The 21,944-nt window shown below is 44.5% G+C and overlaps 1 long non-coding RNA gene across 1 annotated transcript; it reads right to left on the reverse strand.

The window, feature by feature from the left end:
* Positions 1-294: 294 nt before the first annotated feature.
* Positions 295-21,131, reverse strand: LOC122463361. The gene is made up of 3 exons (XR_006286626.1): positions 20,985-21,131; positions 2,825-2,983; positions 295-1,012 (listed from the first exon to the last, which is right to left on the reverse strand). It is a non-coding gene; the product is annotated as an uncharacterized LOC122463361 (long non-coding RNA).
* Between the last annotated feature and the right edge of the window lie 813 nt (positions 21,132-21,944).

Raw genomic sequence — 21,944 nt, forward strand, 5'->3', positions numbered from 1 at the left:
TTTCTAATAATTCACAACTTAAATTATCAGCAGCTTTTTTAGTGACAGCCACGTTCACTGCATTCTTCGCTGTTTGTTTTTCCAGGCAAATATCCAAAGTATTTCAACACCCACATCGCTCTAAAATTGCTTATAAAAATTTGATATATTTTGTACAATGTATTTTTATTTAGGTATCAGAAAAGAACGAGGGCACTAGTAGTTTCCATATTTTCTAATCACCATGTGTATAATGAACAGGATAAAGCTGGGCACATCCAAACATATTTGTGGTTAGTATAAGTGGACCCGGCTGCCAGGCATTATGGTTGCCCAATGCTTCCCATTATAGGTCTTGTTTTCATTTGCATATGATTTTGCCAAACTTTGGGATATTTGGGATAAAATTTGTCATGCCAGGTGTCTGCCTCAGGGTGATTTAAAATTTAAATAAATAAAATTCATCAAAAACCGTTCAGCCATTTCTGAGAATAAAATTAAGGGAAAATACACTGTTTTGCCTGTGTTAAAAAGGATTCTTACAACTATTTCATTGAGAAATCATAACTGTGGTCCATGTTTTGCTCTATAAACATAGTGTGACTAAGTTACTTCTTAGGGAAAAAAGGTGAAAAAGTAAGATCACACCAGACACTCGGAGGATTAGCTTCTTGGAACACTGATAGCTTAGACAGATAATGGTGGGAAGGAAGTGTAGTAAGAGAAACCTTTTCAGAGATTAAAGATAGCATCATTAAAGTACTGGAGTACAGAAGAACCAGGAGGTGAGCTAAACATGTATCCCTAATAAGTACAACTATTTCTATCACAGCACTGTCTATTCTGTTTTGAACAATCATACATGTTCTCATTTGGGAATTGCTAATCCTCCATGAATATTAGGTTGCATAGATGGAAAACAAGGGCAGGATTTGGCCTGCAGAATATAGTCCAGATGATGGCACCTGACCCAGAACAAATCCAGTTTAACTGTTCAGATCCCCATCTGCGTCTGTAGGGCTCGCACGTAGATCTGAATGCACAAAGTGGAAACAGAGGATATTTTTTCCAGACACAGAACTGGCCTGTAAGAATTTGAACTTCTGTTATTTTACACTTTCAGTGATGCTCAGTGCTACCCCAATTCATTCCTACCTCACTGCTGTATCTTCTACTTGTATTCAATTTTTGCACATGGTTACTAACTCAATTCTTATTAGCCTAACTCCTAAATTTGATGTTCAAGTGTGAGGCCAAAAGGCACAATTAATTTAAACTGACTCCTAGTCCCAAAGGATGGCTAAACTTGGATTATCATGGCTTTCAGGAGCTAGGCACACTGACTGGGTGTGTAGACACGCAGTCCAGTTGCACAGAACAGTTCAAACTAACCCCAGCAGAGGCCAGCACCACATAGTCACTGAACATTACACTACGTATCCTAATCGAAGAGAGCGTTCAGTCCCAGAAAGGGGGACTTGGCTCTGGACTGGGCACTAATCAGAGCTCAACTGAATTTAAAACCATTCTGCAAAGAGAGTCACACTCATCTTTCCAAATGGGAGAGCAGAGTTTTGCAAGAGACAAGGTGCCCAGTGCATCTTTCCCAGGACTTTCACACAACCCAAGCCACAGCTGTAAACAAGGAGCTGCGATTCCTGTCTCAAGTAATAAATCCTCAAGCAGCTCTAGAAGCTGAATCTCTAACAGGTGCCTCTAGTTTAGGCTTTGAATGACATAATTCAACTAGGGAGCAAGCTAACTAACCTAATTTCCATAAACCCACAAATAGGTCAAGAGAGTAAATTAATTAGAAAGCAATTTCAATACTTGTAAAATAATTTGAAAAATCCTAGAGTTAACCGTGCTGGGCCCTGCACTGACAGTGAGGTTTTTGTTTATTCTCAAACCTGCCTGTAATTAAACTGTACGTGCCAAGCCAAGATTATACCCAGCTTTTAAATTAAACAGACCTTTCAGTGCATGGTGAGAGAAGCAGCTAATTCATTTAAATTCTTATTTCAAGGGAAACATTTCATTTCAAATTTGGAACCTAATTATTTGGCCTGCACCCAGAATCTTTACCATTTCAGAATAAAGAGATTATTTCAACCTCCAGCCCCTTGAATATTTTTTTCTTTAAAATGCTAATAAAAAAATATTGAGGAAATTGGAGTCCCCTGTTCTAAGACAAAAGCACCACCCTTGCTGTGTAATTCTCGGCCAAGGATGGCTTTGTTTGTACACAACTATGGCTGGGGGATGATTTTCACCTCACTTCCTAATTCATTGTCTTTCCATTTAAACCTTCCCTCTAAAACCTGACATGATACAAAACTAAGATTAATAGTCCCCTCTTTCACTTTTGGCAGCATTGGGCCCGCTGCCCTATCCCACTTCAGAAAAGCAGCTATTCACACCCACTTTACTCTTGCCTGAATGATCATAAATGGTGAAGAGCAACACATTTAGCACTACAGTGGCTGTCTAAAGGGATCAGGGCAGCGACAGCTACCCAGCCACTACACCTGCCATTTCTGCTACTAGCCAAGGCTGGGAGCTTTTCTAATGCTCCCTGCTGACTGCCACAGGTGCCTCTCTGCCTGCTAGCGAGTACAGCCGGTGGTGATTTATCCCCCACCAACACCTGGCTGGTTGGACAGCACTTATGGCTGTAATGTTTCAGCGTCTTACAGCACCACGGTCCACTCAAGGTGGGCTTTTTCCCCTAGTCTAGAGACTGTTTCATTAGCAGGGAGCGATGCAGCAGGCAGGCAGAGCTGTAGGAAAGAGATCTGTGTTAAGCACGTGGAGTGTTATAAATGAAGGAGGGACGGCCTGTTACCTGAGAGCCCCATTCTGCAAAGAGAACTGTGCACAGCACAGAATCCCGGTCACTTCAATAGCACTCCCTGCTGGCCCTGGCATTGGCCTGCACGCTGTACCTTGCGGGGCTGAGGCCTCCATTAGTACAGCACCCACCGGATGGGGCCTTTGGGTGTTACTAGAATAGAATGGAATAATTCATTTTATTTGGTATTGGTTATACTGATCTGAGGGGAGAGGCCCTGCAAATACAAAATATAAAAGCAGGACTGTCACTAAAGATCACATTTTAACACTGTCTTTACTTGGTCTCAGCAAGTCTTTAAAAATTATCAGCTGCTGCTCCCTTCTCCCCGCCCCCCACACATTTTTTCCCCCTCGTTTAAAGATAAATCCCTGGTCAGAACTTTGCACACCCCACCCCAGGGCCTGTGAGGCCAAGTGGGAGATGAAGCGAGACTACAGCAGGTCTCCGTTCTTCCAGGCTTCGTTGGTCCAATCAGCGCGGAGCAGAAAACCATACGTCAATCTGTAGTAAGGACTAAAAAATAGATTTTTTTTAAAGTTCCTACATAATGTAAGTTCATGTGAGGGGATTCAGGCTCTGGAAAAAAGAACAGATCATTAATTTACATTAATGAGGCTTAACAATGTTTGCCAAAAAGTGATTAAGGAACTGTGCACTAGTTTTAACTTTGTCAGTAGCACAAAGGCAAAGGCATTAGAGTTACACAGACAAGGAATCCTGAAAATAATTCATGTGGTCTCCCCTGCAGATGCAAGAAAAACTGCAGGGACGAGTTCTGGTATGGGCTGGTTTTCAAAGGTACCCAGCTACTGAAGTTCCTGTTGACATCAGGCCAGTTCTTTATCATTAATTTTCTTCAAAGTTTCTATCTGTCCTCTAGGTTATTCTATGTTGCAGGCTTTATCTGAGAGGCAGCATGGTCTGGTGGATGTGGTATCTGACCAGGGATCAGGAAAGCTGGGTTCTAGTGCCAGCTTTGTTGCTGGATGACCTTGGGCAAGGCTCTTTACATATTTGTCTGCCTTGTTTATGCAGATTTTGAGCTCTTGGCGAAAGAGTCTGTTTCTTCCTATATGTTTGTACTGCACCTACCACAACAGGGCCCTGAATTTGGCTGATGATTCTAGGAGCTACTGTAGCAAAAATAAATTAGATCATGTTTAACCAACTGGCCACTGTGATCTTTCCACTAATGCTCAGGTATGAGCTCCCGGCTCACCCGAAAGGTCCCTCTGAATGACCCACTTCTGCACAGCTGCCTACGCTTGATGTGTATTAAAATGTCCCAACAGGTTATTCACCTTCCTCTAACCATGGTCTACTGGTCTGCCCATCCTGAGACGGCGAGCAGGACAGGGATATCCAGAAAGTGCCTCCCATGTGGCAAGCACTGGCACAATGTAATAAATAGTAATAACTCAGAAAAGCAGCTCCCATCCGGTGGTCATGCACTAAATGCCCTTACATTCCACTCAGGTTTCAGGGCCAAATCCTTAATGGTGTAAGCCAGTGTAGCCAATGATTTAGTTTATTATCCATTTATTGTGTGATGTTATGATTAATCAGTGTTATATTACCTATATTAGTTATATGTTAATCTGTAGGATTATAAAAGTATAAGATTGATCAGTATTTAAAGGAACCAAGTATTAGACATGAGTAAGACAAGCTGAAACACAAGAATCTGTAGGTTGAGGCCAGAAAGACTTTAGCTTTGTTATTTTAGGCCTTAGAGACAAGAAATGAAGACTTAAACCAATCACCAAGAAATAACCAAATGTCCTAAGATTATGGGAAAAGAGGTGCCAAGTGGTAATATAGGGCAAAATTACCCAGAAGATGAATATTAGATCATAAAAATACCATAAAGGTGTATCGGTCTCACAACCACAGGATTGTGTCTCAGTGCTAATGAGAACAAAGGACCTTACACAGCCTATAGAAAATTGGGGTCCCCTTAAGTTTCCAGGGGACACTGACCAAGAAGAGAAAAGAGGGTTGACACTTATGGACATGCGCAGAATGTAGGTATAGACAGAATCACACTATAAAAAGGGCATGCCCAGAACGGGAAAATTGAGCTCCCTGTGGGAGACTTCAGCAGAAATCATCCTTCTACTGATGATCAAGTCATGAGAGACCCATCAGACCCTAACGCTGTTGTTAAGGATGGGAGTATAACTATAGTTGTTACTTGTGCATAGGTCTGTATAGAATTTCTATATTTTTGGGTAAGCATCACGTTAATTGTAACTTTAATAAAACGTGTAAAATAGACTAGACCTTGTACTGGTGTATGTCTGCGTGGTCACTACCCTTCGTCTTCATGAGTTCCTAGAGACTAACTCGGAAGCAAGTAGCAGAGGTGACTGTCACTCTGTTAAGCTTGAAAGTGTAGCCGCCAGAGCCAAACTCACGGTGACGTAATGCCACGTCACAGAATTCACGTTAATTAAAATAAAAGGCTGCACCAACATAGGCCTCAGTAGAGCTGCCCTGATAGCTTACACCAACTGAGGAGCCATCCCCCCGCGTGGAACCGAACAAGCAGTGGCCCCTGACTGAAATGATCTCTTCTCTGAACACTCCTGTGGGATCTGCCTGGCACCAGAACAGCAGTTACAGTCCTCACATAGGCGGGTCTGATGGGCACAGGGACAGGCCCTCGGGGAGTCATTTCCAGGATCAGGGCCTTAACCTTCGTACCTTTCACCAGAAAGAAATTCGCTCCAAAAAAATACGAACTGAAAGCTACTATTTGATTTAAAAACCTTTGAGCCCTGGTTCTAACCAGGGTGGGGGATGTATTGGGGGTCCATGAGTGCTATGGGTGGGGGGGTGTGCGTGTTGGGAGCCCCTGCTCCCACCTCTTCTCAAACCCCAGGTATCAATCCTGAGGGAAAACAACAATGCTCTGAGGAGGCCACTGGACCCTTGACGGCTGTCAAATGCTCTTGCCTCTTAAAAAACGGCCACACACACACACAAAAATCCATCCTTTCCTCCCATCGCTGTTTCTAATATGAATTGCATCAAAACACGCAGTGCGTTTTGCATGGAACACGCTCCTGTTGTTGCCGCTCCATCTGCCACCGTTTGAGAAACAGGTGGAGCAGCCACAACCGAAATTCATCGCGGTTAAATGTACACCGCGAACAGGGCAGCCTGGTCGGGGACGAGCAAGGGCAGCTAAGCAAGAGGCCTTTCAAAAACAAACAGTCTGGCGAGGGGGGCCAGGGAGATCCAGGAAATGAGACTCAGCAAATTAAAAGGGTTATTAGAGGGATGAAGAGAAACGACGGCCACAAGTGACAGAAGGCGTTTTACCTAATAAGAAAAGGGTTGTCAATCATTCCAGCATGTCCAGAGTAGACAGAGGAGCAAACTACTCCATTAGAAATATCGAACCGGCATTGCCAAGCCTGAGCATTCAGAAACCATGTGTCAGGCCCTGAAATATCATGAGATTAGCTTAAAGATCAGGATATTTAAAAAGAAATAATCAATGTTGGGTCCTTTCTCTTTGCCTTCTGAGGCTTTACCGGGCTCTCGGATCATGTTTTCCAGCTTTTCTCTGCAACAATGAGAGCTAGAAGTATGTTTTCATTTTGAAATGATTGATGAGATTCTCATGTAATCACAGGATTCCAGAAGCTGGGGCTTTTATAAAAGCACCAAATATCATGGGACTCATGATAAATTTGTGATAGCTGGGAACCCTGAGAAACCTTTTTGTTTTTGACAATTTGTGAATATAGATAGTCAATTAATTGTCAAATATAACTAATTCAGAATAACCTACCACAAACAAACCAAGCAGCTCTGAAGATCAAATCCCCACCCCCTTCTACTAATTTCCCATCCCTGAAAATCCCATCCCTCCTTCCCCGATTTTCCAAAGCCTGGGTGCAAAAACGACCTTTGCAGTGTGTCCCTTTATATGACCACTAGAGCCTATGCCTCAGTTTCTCCAGACTTACAGCAGGAAGCATGAAACTCACCTGCTTCAGGTGCAGCGAATATGCTTAATTGTGAGTCTTAACGTGCCTGGAGACACTTAAATTAAAAGCACTACAGAAGGGCAATGGATTATTATATTCTCCTTGAGTACAGATTGGCTTTTTGTTCTGTGTTTGTACAGTGCCTAGCACAATGGGGTCCTGGTCCATGAGTAGAGCCCTTAGTAGCTACTGCAAGGTAAATAAATAAATAAAATAGCAATAATAATACATATGGAAGGTGTCAGGTGGTGGGCAAAGGCATTAAGATTTTGCACATGCCTTTACAGAGGAGAATGAAGATGAAGAATTGTCTGAGACTGAACAGAATAGTTTAGGGTTGGTTGACTCTCACCCAGTGAGCCAGTGGCTAAACCCAGAATGAAACTCAGGAGCCCAGTGCTTCCACTTCTTCAGCCGTGTACCAAAGGCTTGTAGACTTCAGAGAAGCAGGTGAACTTTAGGGCGGTTCATCCCTACCTGAGCCTGAAAATTCACTTGGGATCTTCTGTGCCCATGAGTCAGAAGGGGAGGTGGCAGGCTGGAGTGGTACCCGGAGCACAGAGCCCTGGCCTTTCAGGGCATGTGAGCCCAGGAGCAGAAGGTGGGGGTGGCAGGCGGTTTTCTGGGGAGGGCTGGCGAGACGCTAGCCATAGGGATTACAGGAACTGGTACAAGGACACCACCTCCTTTGGAATGAGCCTGCAATGCTGTCTGGAAACCAGAAAGCTACAAAGAAGGCTCTTTGTTCAGCCTCAACCCCTTTCCATCGCTGCCTCCCCATCTTGAGGGTGGGGAGCTGCAGGGTCACCTGTGCCTGTAATATAAAAGCTTGTCCTGTGTGCCCTATAAGAAGTAGCTATAGACTTGGCCCTAGCCCTTAGGGGTGATGCGGTGCATTGAAGAGCGGCAGGACATGCCCGATATTGGATGTCATAATTCTATGAGGTGTCCGTCACTTTTGATACTGATTGGCATTTCATTCTCCTAAGCCTTTAAAACTGAAATCTCTATCTGGAAAAAGAAAAGAGCGCGCGAGCAAGTCTGAGCCAGGAAGCAAAGACTGGCTTCCTTTTGGTACGTGCCGCGTTTGCATTTTCCACCCTGATAACTCATCCTGTCACTGGCATACAGCAACAGAAGCTGAAATCTAATTAGGGTTTTGTCAGGTTAGTAAATGGTGTTCTTTAGGGGCGATCTCCTGGTAAATACACTAAACTCTAAATTGGAGAGCAGAACTGCACAGCCAGGGAGCTGTTTGTGCAAACTCAAGGGTCTGTCTCGACAGAAGATGTGTCACATTAAGTGTGCTAATATTGGGGATGAAAAATGTTTTTTCCCCCCCATCAGACTGCACTGTGGTGTCTCTCCTTTACAGACAGATGTTCCCAAGCAGCAAATGTCCTGGAGACTTGGTGATAGGAAATTTAATCAAAAGCAGGGTAATTTCCGTGAGGATAATAGCCACATTTTTTTTTTCCAATGACTAATGTTATTTAACAAGAAACCCTAGTGACTCCATGCACAGTGTGAACATTTAATACCCATATGAGTAAATAGAAATGCATGGGAAGTGAACTTCACCAGGTTTGAGATTTCAGTCCACTTTGGAGAAGTCTTGAAAAACTCTTCAATTCTCTCCATGGAGTTTATCCAAAGCCCATTGATTTGAATTGTGGGGGTGGTGTCTTTCCAGCAACTCGACTGGACTTTGGAACAGCCTCACAACCATCCTGTGAGCCCCATTTCTTTCCTTCCTTCCCCAGCCATGTTCCATCTGCCCTGTCTCACCCGTAGAGATCCTGCTGCAGGGCCCACGCGCTCTGACAGCCGCTGCGGCTTACACTTGCTGTAAAATGGGGATAATCCTCTGTCCTTCCTCTGTAAAATGGGGATAAACATATTGCCGATCTCCCAGGTGGGTCTGTCTTGTCCATACAGACTGAGAGCTGTTGGGGGGCAGGGACTGCCTCTTACTAAGTGTCTGCACAACACCTAGCACCATGGGACCCTGATCTTGATTGCCTCTGGGTGCTCATTATGGTTTCTAGGGCCATAGGGAAGAAGGGAAGCACCAGGCCCCACAGTAGGCATAATACAAATAAATAATCTAAACAAACAGGGCATCATCTGTGTGGCTGCATGAGAACAAAGTCCTGGGTTTACACGACGAGAAGGAAAAGGATCAGAAGTGCAGAGAAGTCAATGGAAAAACTCCCATTGACTCCAAAAGGCTTTGGATCCGGGCCGAGAAAATGCAGCAGTTAGATTCCAGAAACAGAGTGGTTTTGAGATGGGATTCCAAATGACAAACAGTGTCAAAAAAAATTACGGGAGAGAGGAAGGTGCTTTAAAGAGCAAGGGCTAGTGGAGAGGAAGCAGAATATTTAGACACAGTCAGAAGAATGAATCAGGGTTAACAACATAACATTTAAACAAAAAGAAATGGGGATTCAGAATCCAAATCAGGCGGCTCCCCAGCAGACAGGAAATCCAGAGACACTTGATGGGTAACGCTCAAGCTTTAAATAATTTGTTTCAAGTCAATTACTGTGTGCGCCCAAGACTCAAGCAGTGCTTGAAGAGTTTATTCTTAATGGAAGGATTTGCATCATTCATTAGAATGTACTTCTGAGGTTTGACTATCTTGGCTGGTCTCTGAATTCTTACCCACAAATACCTTCCTGCATCTGCAGCATTCTTATAGGTTTCAGAGTAACAGCCGTGTTAGTCTGTATTCACAAAAAGAAAAGGAGGACTTGTGGCACCTTAGAGACTAACCAATTTATTTGAGCATAAGCTTTCGTGAGCTACAGCTCACTTCATCGGATGCATACTGTGGAAACTGCAGAAGACATTATATACACAGAGACCATGAAACAATACCTCCTCCCACCCCACTCTCCTGCTGGTAATAGCTTATCTAAAGTGATCATCAAGTTGGGCCATTTCCAGCACAAATCCAGGTTTTCTCACCCTCCGCCCCCCCCACACACAAACTCACTCTCCTGCTGGTAATAGCCCATCCAAAGTGACCACTCTCTTCACAATGTGTATGATAATCAAGGTGGGCCATTTCCTGCACAAATCCAGGTTCTCTCACCCCCTCACCCCCCTCCAAAAACCACACACACAAACTCACTCTCCTGCTGGTAATAGCCTATCCAAAGTGACCACTCTCCTTACAACGTGCATGAAAATCAAGGTGGGCCATTTCCAGCACAAATCCAAGTTTAACCAGAACGTCTGGGGGGGGGTAGGAAAACACAAGGGGAAATAGGCTACCTTGCATAATGACTTAGCCACTCCCAGTCTCTATTTAAGCCTAAATTAATAGTATCCAATTTGCAAATGAATTCCAATTCAGCAGTTCCTCGCTGGAGTCTGGATTTGAAGTTTTTTTGTTGTAAGATAGCGACCTTCATGTCTGTGATTGCGTGACCAGAGAGATTGAAGTGTTCTCCGACTGGTTTATGAATGTTATAATTCTTGACATCTGATTTGTGTCCATTTATTCTTTTACGTAGAGACTGTCCAGTTTGACCAATGTACATGGCAGAGGGGCATTGCTGGCACATGATGGCATATATCACATTGGTGGATGTGCAGGTGAACGAGCCTCTGATAGCGTGGCTGATGTTATTAGGCCCTGTGATGGTGTCCCCTGAATAGATATGTGGGCACAGTTGGCAACGGGCTTTGTTGCAAGGATAGGTTTCTGGGTTAGTGGTTTTGTTGTGTGGTATGTGGTTGCTGGTGAGTATTTGCTTCAGGTTGGGGGGCTGTCTGTAGGCAAGGACTGGCCTGTCTCCCAAGATTTGTGAGAGTGTTGGGTCATCCTTCAGGATAGGTTGTAGATCCTTAATAATGCGTTGGAGGGGTTTTAGTTGGGGGCTGAAGGTGACGGCTAGCGCAGTTTCTTTGAGAGCGTGTGGCACAAGCTGTCAGCATAGTCTGTGTGGTATGTAGATTGTAATGGATATTACAGTCCAGGACATGGGGGATTCGAAGGTCATGAAACAGGAATCATCATCCACCCGGTTCTACGGAATGATCAGCGGAGTGGTTTGGTTCTTGTGCTAACATTACCATTTCCTTTGTTTTCATGCCAGCCTGTTACAATACTAGAAAGTAACCAATACGACTTCTGCATCCCCATGACCTGGTTTGTGCGAGCCTCTGACCTTGGTGTCAGCTCCCCCATGCAGCAGTCAAACGACATTGAGACAGGATGGGAACTGGATGGGGGGAGGGGGGATGCTGCTTATTCAAACCAGGGACAGGAAGAGGGGGAGCTCTCCTCTGATCTCAGTGGAGGTGAGGAGGGGCTACACTTCTCATTTTAACCCTATTGTGTGCAAAAGAAAACCTTTACTTCATCAGCAATGGGAGTGGAAGCCTCTGCATGCACATGCCCAATAGCCTCTCCGCTGCATCAAGCTCTGAAACTTCTAAATCTCCTAGATTTGGGAGTTTTACAGTCCAGGATACAGGCCTTGCACCCCCAGATTGCTCTAGATCCCATTACGTCTTTTTCTATATATGATAATAAATTAATGCGGCAGTGAACTACGATAGTGTTGAGATACCAGTACTTAAACAAAAAGAAAAGGAGGACGTGTGGCACCTTAGAGACTAACCAATTTATTTGAGCAGAAGCTTTCATTTATTTCGAAAGCTTGTGCTCAAATAAATTGGTTAGTCTCTAAGGTGCCACACGTCCTCCTTTTCTTTTTGCGAATACAGACTCACATGGCTGCTACTCTGAAACCAGTACTTAAACAATCGTTCTAATAGTCACAGATCAACAATAGAAACCTCCGTTAGCACCACTCCAGCTCAAGATGTTGGGGGAAAATAGCTCTTTTAGTCTTAGGGTGCAGTTTTTGAAAACACTTGAGTGACTTAGGACACGTCCCATTAAGACTCAGAGACCCACCAGAGTCTCCTAAGCCAAGTGGCTTTTCAAAATGCTAATCTAAAAGGTCTAGCAGATAATCATATATGGAGCCTTTCACCATTATGTCATTGGCTCAAATCTGAATCACGTAATGAGGAACTGAAAGCCATGACTATTGGGTGGCCCCTATAAGAAGTTAATGTGAGGTCTGAATCCAGTTTGTAGCGAGCAGGTGTCTACAGCTCAGAAGCCATAGGCATGATTAGCAGAATCTCAACAGGGCAATCAAGGAATGAATGGGCAGGGAGAAGCATCACTCCTCAAAAAGTGACCCTTTCAGAGCCCACTCAAGGTATATCACAAGGCTAGCAGTGTGGGGAAGGAAACCATTCAAGGTTCTGTATGGCACCTCTTTGGTCTCCAGGACAGTCAGGTGGGCCGCATCATTAGCATGACCTTAGTTTACAAATATATTTATAAAGAGCCCTCCTGAAGCCCTAGCTGGTGGTAGAGTTCCAATGCAATAACCTGAGAGCTAAACCCACTGGCTGTCAATAACCAGGTTTTGGTTGTTTTTAATTGGCTTGACGATCAACTGCATACTGAGTGTGTTCACTCTAAAGGTGCTCCTAAATGATACATCTCCTCCAGCTGAGAGCACACACAGGGTATTTTTTTCAGGATAAATTTGCGCCATTGTAAAAAACACACAATGCACAGATCTTCTCTTTAAAAGACAAAAAAGATACATAATTCACTTATCCTTTATTAAAGCCACCGAGATTGTTGAATCAGGGTGTTTTTCTTAACTTGAAAGCAGGTGGGAGGGGAACTATTAAAGTATTTGATGCATCTCCTGAAATTCATGATGCCAAAAATATTTGGGGACATGGTAGCAGCAGAATTATATTAAAAGGTTTAATGAGCTCTGTGGGAAAAACCTTCAGACAAACTCAGCAATTCAGCTGCCATGTATTTTAACTCACTTGCTCATTAAATGGGTTGCACTGGGACCTAAACTTATTTTCTTAGCCTTTCTGAATTGTGACTTTGCTTTTCCCAGTTTCTCAATTTTGCGCAAACTCTTTAATCTGAGGGTCAGGGAAGTTAACAGTGGAAAAGACGTATCAGTCAATATAAGGTCAAACCGCCATCCCTGGAGGCTAATGCAAGAGTGTTCCATACAACATAATTTTGAGGGCTTTGTCCAGTTCAGTTTTTAAACATCTCAAGGGACTGAGCTTCCACCACTTCCTTTGAAAAATGATTCCACCACTGAATTGATTTGGCTGTTAGGAACTCTGGAGGATTCCCAGAAGGCTGTTCGATTTAGTTTGCTCTGTTGGGAGTAAGTCCAACTGTGCAGGTCTTTTGATCCAACTGCTTGCTCCTCTGCTGCATTAAATCCCAAATCTTGCCCCATTTGGGGGAGGGGGGGCATAAGGAAGGGGAGGCAAAAGTAAAATCTCAGCAGTTAGTGTGATGTCACCATTGATTTGATTTGTTAGTCTCTCGTTCATTTATCTTGCCCTGAAAACCCAAACAAAACCACAAGCCTCCAAACTGTACCCACAACTGATATATGCAGCCTGTGGTCCTCCTACTGTCACCACTCCCTTGCCCATGTCCTTCCTTATGTCCTGCACCCACTAGTCATGCCTGGTCTCTGATTAGGCCCTGGTCTTGCAAACACACAAAAGTAGACAGCTGCACCTGTGCTAAATCCCATTTAAGTCAATGGGGCCTCACCTACATGGATCCATTTTCAGGATTGGGACCCTTGGGGCAAAGACTTTCTTTTATTTCTGTATAATGCCCAACACAAAGGCACCCTGAGCTCAACTGGAGCTTCAAGGTGCTACTGTAGCGTAGAGAATACATAGAAATGCTAAATGGGGCCCAAACAATAGCAAATGTGAAATACATGAATTGCAGTGACATTTCTAACGTGTGCCACAATATCCATGAAGCAAAACCCTGGCTGTTTTCATGCAGCTCTGAACCTGCCTCTTGCACTTCTAGACGTTTGAGCAGAACGTGTGGCAGGGTACGTGGCCTTGCAGCGTTGAATGAAAGATGCAGGCAGCTCTGAGCTCTGCTGAAAATGACACCTGCCTGCTCTGAGCACAGCCTCCTGCAGGACCCCGCTGCAGAGCTCCAAAATGCCGGCTTTGTTCAATAATCCATCTTTCTGAACCCAGTGAATAATTGGCAGTCAGACAACAATGGTGTGTAGCATGCACATTCTCTCCAATGGGAGCTTTGCATCCCCCGTAACATCTTACCCCCCCAGGAAACCTCTTCTAGTGCCGGATTTTGAGTTTACAACCCTGTGCTGGGAATTTGAGAGCGAACTAGAAATAATGGAGCCTTTTATGCTGCATGACACCAAAAAAGGGAGGTCCTGCAACACCCAGACCACCACACATTTTCAACACGATACAAGGAGGGAGGGGGAGAGAGATTGCGTCACATGCAGTAACTGATTTGGCCAGGATATAGGACCCTGATGGAATCTATTTAGTGACTGACAGGCCTGAAGATTTTTTGGTTTTGTTAAGCTCTTTTTAACGTTTGCCAATCTTTTAATTAACTTGAGTGTTGTCAAGGCAATGGGAAGAAGTGCTAGACTTGCATTGGCTGCCTCCAGTTCTGAGTCCCAACTTGATAAGGTAGCACAAGCAGCCATAAATTACCCTTGGAGCTGTAGAATTTTAAGCAGGGAAGTTTGGCTTTGACAAAACTTCAATGCAAGTCTCTCAAAGGTATATTTGGAGTTCTCCACATGGCAACAAACTGACTGTAACCAGGGAATTTCCTTAACCTTTAGGCTGCTGGTTGCTACAGACTCCATGCATGCACTCCGTCAAATCTCCAGCATCTCTGCATCCTGAGCTGAAGGAGGAGGAGACACAGTGGATGCACCTTGAGCCACTGGAGGGCGGAACTGAATGGTTAGGTGGATCCCCTTCCGGTTTGCTATTCAACTCCCTGTTTTGTTTCCTACAGTGCTGTTGATACCCATCCCTCCAACCAACAAGGCTCGGATGCTGTTGCTTCTGCAATAGCATCAGCTGGTCTGTCTAGCTTGGAGCCATGGGCCACGCAGAGTAGGTTGAAATGGACAAGGAGACTTTTCTATTATGAGTATTAACAAGACCCACAGCGCAGAGAACAACGTTGCTAGAAAGAGATTCAATTGTCCTGCTACTCATAAGAGGGGAGATAGTCATTAATAGACCCATTTATAGGATGAGTAGGGGACCAGGTACCTTTTGAAGTATCCAAATTACAGCATTAATATATCTGGGATAATATTCCCCAGTTGCATGCAGTGATCAGTGACCTGCCAGAGAAAGCCATTTATTTATCTATCTGTTAAGGTACAACAGAACCTCATAGTTACGAACAACCTCCATTCCCAAGGTGTTCTTAACTTGGAGGGTCTACTGTATCTTGGATTTTATATTGGCTGCCATTACCACCATATCTGGGTGCCTTCTACATGTAATTCCAACATGAGTTATATTTACCCCATCACTGCCCCTCTCAGAGCACAGAGACCAGTATGTCTTGCAAGCAAATATTAGTATTTTAAAATCAGATGCATATGCAAGGATTGCACCCTTGGGGATGAAACGGAGGCATTAACAGGAGCTGAGGAAGAGTTGGAGTTTTTAGTGAAGAAGCTGGGGAGGCTGCAAGGTCCCTGGAATAGGGAACCTGAGACTTGGGATCTAATCCCAGAGCTGCTATTATGTGACTTAACCTTTCTGTGTTGTTGTTTTCCCTCACACCCTTTGCCCATCTTGTCATTAAGATCGTAAATGTCCATGCATAATGAGAGGCAGTCCCTGCCCCGAGACAGCACCTAGCGCAATGGGGCTTTGATCTTACTTGGGATCTCTAGGCAGCATTGTAATCCAAATAATAACTAATACTAATAAGCTGTTTGTGCAACACCCAACACAAGGGAGGCATGATCCCAAATGGGGCTTCTGGGCACTACTGCTATATAAATATTAAATGATAAGTAGAGAGCCATGCAAAATAATGCTAGATATAATCTTTCCAATGCAAATGAATTTTTAAAAATCTGCCATCTTCTCTGCAAAAGTGTTCCTAGATATTTAAAGGGGAAATGTCCCTGCCAGTTTCTCTTGCTGTCAGGGTTGATGGAGCTAGTTACGTATAGGGCCAGATCCTCAAATCAGCATTGCTCCATTGGACCGGATTTAGACCGGCCCAGGAAGCGGCCCATACTCCTCATTGCACTGAGCTGGAGGGGGAACAGGCTTTGCGGGAGTCTTAAGTGCCAGAGTCACAGCTCCCTGGGTTCCCCCTCTGCGTACTGCTGCATGGGAAGCACCTGATCTGGAGAAGAGGCGACAGCAAGCAGCGATTGTTCACTTGACTGGGCCCCGAATTTCCTTTTATGTGCAACGAAGGGGAATGTAACCACAAGAAATGGACTGAGAGGAAACGTTTTACGGTCACAGCTTGGCACAGTGCTCCCATTCGGCGAGTGCTGGCAGGGTTTGCTGCACAAGGGACTGCCTGAGACACCCCTGCAGAGCTTCAGAACATCAGACTTTGCTCCATGATTCATTATTCTAAACGTCTGAATAATTCAGCGTGCTGGATTAATGGCATATGCTCCATATGGAACTTCATTTCCCCCCAGCAGAGTAACTTCTCCAAAGACAGCATCACATCTTCCGATGCACCGAGTCCCATGAATGTGGTGCACAGGCTCCCCTCTGACAACTGGGTAAGGATGGACCTAGAAGGGCAAGCTGGCATGAAACCCAGAAAGCAGGTTGTTCTCCAACATGGCCAACATCCCGATTCAATCCCAGCTCAGAATGTCTTGCTGTAGGTTGCCTGCAGTGGATTGCATGGTGTGAGAAGCAGCTCTGGGGTCTGTGAACATCGGGGCCAGGGAAGGAATGCAGGGATAAAGAGCTTTCTGGTCTGCCTGTTTACTAAGTTATTAAAGTTAACAGTGTGCCCTTGTTGCCAAGAAGGCCAATGGCATTTTGGGATGTATAAGTAGGAGCACAGCCAGCAGATCGAGGGACGTGATCATTCCCCTCTATTCGACACTGGTGAGGCCTCATCTGGAGTACTGTGTCCAGTTTTGGGCCCCACACTACAAGAAGGATGTGGAAATATTGGAAAACGTCCAGCGGAGAGCAACAAAAATGATTAGGGGACTGGAGCACACGACTTATGAGGAGAGGCTGAGGGAACTGGGAGCGTTTAGTCTGCGGAAGAGAAGAATGAGGGGGCATTTGATAGCTGCTTTCAACTACCTGAAAGGGGGTTCCAGAGAGGATGGATCTAGACTGTTCTCAGTGGTAGCAGATGACAGAACGAGGACTAATGGTCTCAAGTTGCAGTGGGGGAGGTTTAGGTTGGATATTAGGAAAAACTTTTTCACTGGGAGGGTGGTGAAGCACTGGAATGGGTTACTTAGGGAGGTGGTGGAATCTCCTTCCTTAGAGGTTTTTAAGGTCAGGCTTGACAAAGCCCTGGCTGGGATGATTTAGTCGGGGATTGGTCCTGCTTTGAGCAGGGGGTTGGACGAGATGCCTCCTGAGGTCCCTTCCAACCCGGATATTCTAGGATTCTAAAGGGACGTTCTCAGCCAGGAGAAGCAAAGCTCAAGAGCAGCAACATGCAATTGGGGGCAGAATTTCCTCTGAGCCCAGTGGCGAGGAAGGAAGAGGGTCAGATCTCATGATCCTTTATCCCTTGCCTACCATTCTCCCCCCTTGCACTGCCTTCTTCCCTTTAACTCTTATCCTCATTAGCTCATCAGTCTCCCACCTAATTAAGCCATTTGAACACCCTTCAATTAAATCCACTTCAGGTGTGGAAGTTAATACCTTAGGGTATGTCCACACTACATTTAAATGCCCGCGGCTGGCCCTGGCTCGGCCTCAGGGGCTGTTTCATTGTGGTGTAGGCATTCAGGCTCCAAAACCTTCCCCTCTCATTGGGCCCCAGAGCTCAGGCTCTAACCCAAGCCCAAAGTCTACACTGCAATTACACAGTCCTTTAGCCTGAGCCAGTGGGCACAGGCCAGCTGCAGATTTTTAACTTCAGTGTGGACATTCCCTTCCTGACTGGCCTGCTGGGTCAGCTCTGGGCTCCTGTCACTGTCACGAAGCTGAATGGCCGAAATATTTTATCTTGATGTCTAGAAGAGTGGGAACGGTTGGTTGATGGTTCTCACATTTGTAAATAAACCTCTGCATCCATTATCATCCTTTTCTGTTTGTAGTCCTGTAGAGCCAAGATCAGGCCTCCACTGCGCTAGGGCCTATACATACACCTAGTCAGAGACAGCCTCTGTGCCAGAGACGGACAGACAAAGGAAGGGCTTTATCCAGTTTTTACAGATGGAAAACTGAGGCACAATGGATTAAGTATCCCCAGGTCACCCAGTGAGTCTTTGATAAGCACAGGACATGAGGCCTGGATTTTCTGGAATCTAAAGCTAGTGCTTCAATCATCCTTCTTCTCACCCATCCTGCAGTCCTTTTTTATGGCCCTATGGACGCTAAGGTTGCAGGTCTTTCTGCTTCACTTTTAGTACAATTAAACCCGTAGATCTTTGCTCCCATTTACGTGAGTCCCGTCTCTTAAGCATAATGCACATAGGGCTTCAAGCATGTGCATAGCTTAATGGGAGCTAGAAAGCTTGCTGAATAAACAGAACAAATATAGACATCTCCTATATACATTATGTTCTGCTGGAATTTTGAAGTCTCAATTCACGTATTATTGGCATAATTAGGGAATAGTGGGATATTTGATTTGCATTACCAAGCTGCTTGAGGTTGGAATTATAAGATCAGTTCAAATTCCATTGTAGTTCATTATATTTGACTATTTCTTACCCATTATGTGCTGAAATGAATAACCGTATGCCAGTATAATATGCTCTTACATTTCTCTCTCTGTCTGCAAGCCACAGGAGACAGGGAAGCTGTACTGCCTTATAGTTGATATCATTGTGAGAGGCAATACCCTTTCTTGGGCACCAAGGAGAGTGATAAATAGGCTCCCATTAACAGAAGTGAGAATGAAACTACCCCGTCATTCATGACACTGGAGACATGAATCGTTAACGGAATAACTTACAGCTTGAAAAAAATTGGTGTCTCTGGGGGCAAGATTGTTGTACTAGAATACTCTTCCCTTACAGGGGAAAATAACATTCACCTGAGGATGTCAAAGTAATTTGCAGAAGTGGGAAGGAGTTAGGATACCCATTTCAGAGGTGGGAAAATGTAAACACAAAAAGAAAAGGAGTACTTGTGGCACCTTAGAGACTAACCAATTTATTTGAGCATAAGCTTTCGTGAGCTACAGGTGTAAGGTGTAAGGTGCCACAAGTCCTCCTTTTCTTTTTGTGAATACAGACTAACACGGCTGTTACTCTGAAACCTGTAACCACAAAAAGGTTAGAGCGCAAGGGTGATCTTGTGATTAAAGCACTGGGCTGGGATTCAGAAGATACAGATTCCATTCCTGGTTCTGCCACAGGCTCCCTAGGTGAGCTTGAACAAGTCACTTAGGGGCCTAAATATCTGGCCTCAGTTTACCATGTATAAATTAGGATTAATAGTACTCCTTTTCTTACACTCTGTTTGTCTTGTCTATTTATGATGTAATCTTCAGGGCAGGGACTGTCTCTTATTATGTTTATGTACAGTTCCTTGCACGACACCCTGATCTCATATGGGGTTGAGAGTCATTATCATAATGATATGCAAGGTGCTGGGCATCCCTGAGTTTAAGTGGGGTGCTGACCACTTCTGAAAATAAGAACCGACATGACTTCTACCAAGCAGGTGAGCAAGCTCCAGAGCTGGGAATAGAACCCAGGTTTCTTGACTCCCCATAAACATTCTTAGATATGATACCAACTTTCTATCTTTAAAGACAGCCCTGAAGTTAAGAACTTGATTTTGGCTTATCCTTTCTATACCCTGGCTGGAAAGACTAGAGGCAATGTACTGAGCTTCTGTGCGGCATTGCAGGTCACTGCTCAGTAACCGTCATTCCAGGCTTCCTTGACTGCACAAGGCTGACTTGCATTTATGAAGTGCATTCAAATACAGTAGAGGAGCCTGAGAAACTATCAGCTACAGGGGCCTCCTTTTGTTTTCCCTCGGAGTTCTATGCTTACAAAGTGAGTGGACAATATCAATTCCTCTGCATGTTTCTCTTGTTTTAAGTTTCTACAAAGAATAAACCAGGAGACACACCAGGTCTGATAAACTTTGGGAACTGGACCATAAGTTATTATGCAGAGTGAGGACTGAAGGTGAAATTCATGCCTGTGCAGAGTGACAACACCAATTTTGAGCCTTGCATTAGGCCCTCCTTATGCTGGAATGAATTTCACCTTGAGTGAAGAGTGAATAAGGACTTCAGGGACCAAGTCCTTAACAAATGGAGAGAAAACCACCATACGAAAGATATTCAAAATCTTTTGGATAAGCTGGTCATACGGTGCACAGTGACTCCATCAACCCAGGAGCATCGATGGAGCTGGCATCCTCCCCATCCCAATCCATAATAATTGAACAGAAAGTGGTAACAGACCCAAAAGTACAAGAGATGGCGCAATCTCACCAAATCAAAACACACAGTGTAATCAACACTCATTAAGCCAATTTAGTCAAGTGATGACCTCAGTAGCTTTTATTTAATCATACACTTAAATGTCAAATTAATATGCAAATTTGGCACAGGCCTTTTCCAATTATATTGCATTAAAAACTTTCAAGTAAACAAATGCAACTGGAGTTGACTGTGTCCAATAAACACCAATACAAAATGTCTCATAGCTGTCAACTAACAGTCAGATTTCTACAAAGACCTGAGTACATGAAGTAATTATACTATACGTACTTACTGCATTCTCCATAATAGAGATGTCCAACATATGAAAGCCTAGAAGAGCTTCAGAGTAGCAGCCATGTTAGGCTGTATCCACAAAAAGAACAGGAGTACTTGTGGCACCTGTGGCAAGATGGCCAATTTTAGTTTGGTGGGTCCTGCACTTTTCTTGGCAGGGAGCTAAAATGCCACCCTTTGCCCCTGCTCTTGGGTGCCAAGGGCCCCGCTACTAGCCCAGAAAGGCAGTAGAGGAGGGAAGCAGGGGAGGGGTCTGGGTTTGCTCCTCACTCTGAGTCTGAATCCCAGCCCCTCTCAACCTCTGTGGGTTTCTTACCCTCATCCCCCTTAGGTGGGGTTATCCTCAGTCCTTAGATCCTGTGGGGAAGGGAGCCTCCCTGTCCCGCTGGGCAGGGTCTCCCTTACTCCAATTCTCAGGTCTTCCAAATCTCTCAACACACCTCCAAGCTCTAGCCCTTCCTCCTCCTCTCTTGGCTGCCTGACGCAGGGGGTTTTATTAGATTCCTGACAGGGCCTTAATTGACTGCACGTGCTCCAATTAACCTGCAGCCACCTTCCCTAGTCTACAGGGAACCACACCTTAATTAGCCTTGAGCTTATATATTTCCCCTCTAGCACTCTCCCACTGCTCCCTGGCCCTCCTGTATCACACACCTTATAGAGTAACGCATTTATTAGAGCATAAGCTTTTGCGGGCTACAGCCCACTTCATCGGATGCATAGAATGGAACATATAGTAAGAAGATATACACATACAGAGAAGGTGGAAGTTGCCATACAAACTGTAAGAGGCTAATTAATTAAGATGAGCTATTATCAGCAGGAGAAAAAACGTTTGTAGTGATAATCAAGATGGCCCATTTTGACAATTGCAGTCACTACTGTCTTTATATAGAGGGTTCCAAACATTCTGTGTAAATAAGCTGCTCTCCTAGTACTGTTCACCATTTTTTTAAATGCCTTGTTTCAGCTCCTGTTTCCAATTCTATTTGGCACTGCAGTTGCTTTCCATACCATTTTCCCCCCTCTGTCATTTGTCATTGTAGAGTCACCTGTGAATCTTTCCCAAATGGTTTATAGAACTAAAGAGCTCTTGTAAAACAGATTTTTCTCCAAGTGCATTGTTTGCAAATGAAATATGCTGTTTTGTTGAAATCACACAAGGCACCCAGGGACAGGCTCATGCACCCGAAAACTCTGCAAGCATTCTGTTCCACAAACCATACGTCACATGAAGGAAAGCTGCCAAACACCCCTGGGGAAGAAAGGTTCTTCT

This window comes from Chelonia mydas, chromosome 19 (genome assembly GCF_015237465.2).
Source record: "Chelonia mydas isolate rCheMyd1 chromosome 19, rCheMyd1.pri.v2, whole genome shotgun sequence".
Lineage (NCBI taxonomy): Eukaryota > Metazoa > Chordata > Testudines > Cheloniidae > Chelonia > Chelonia mydas.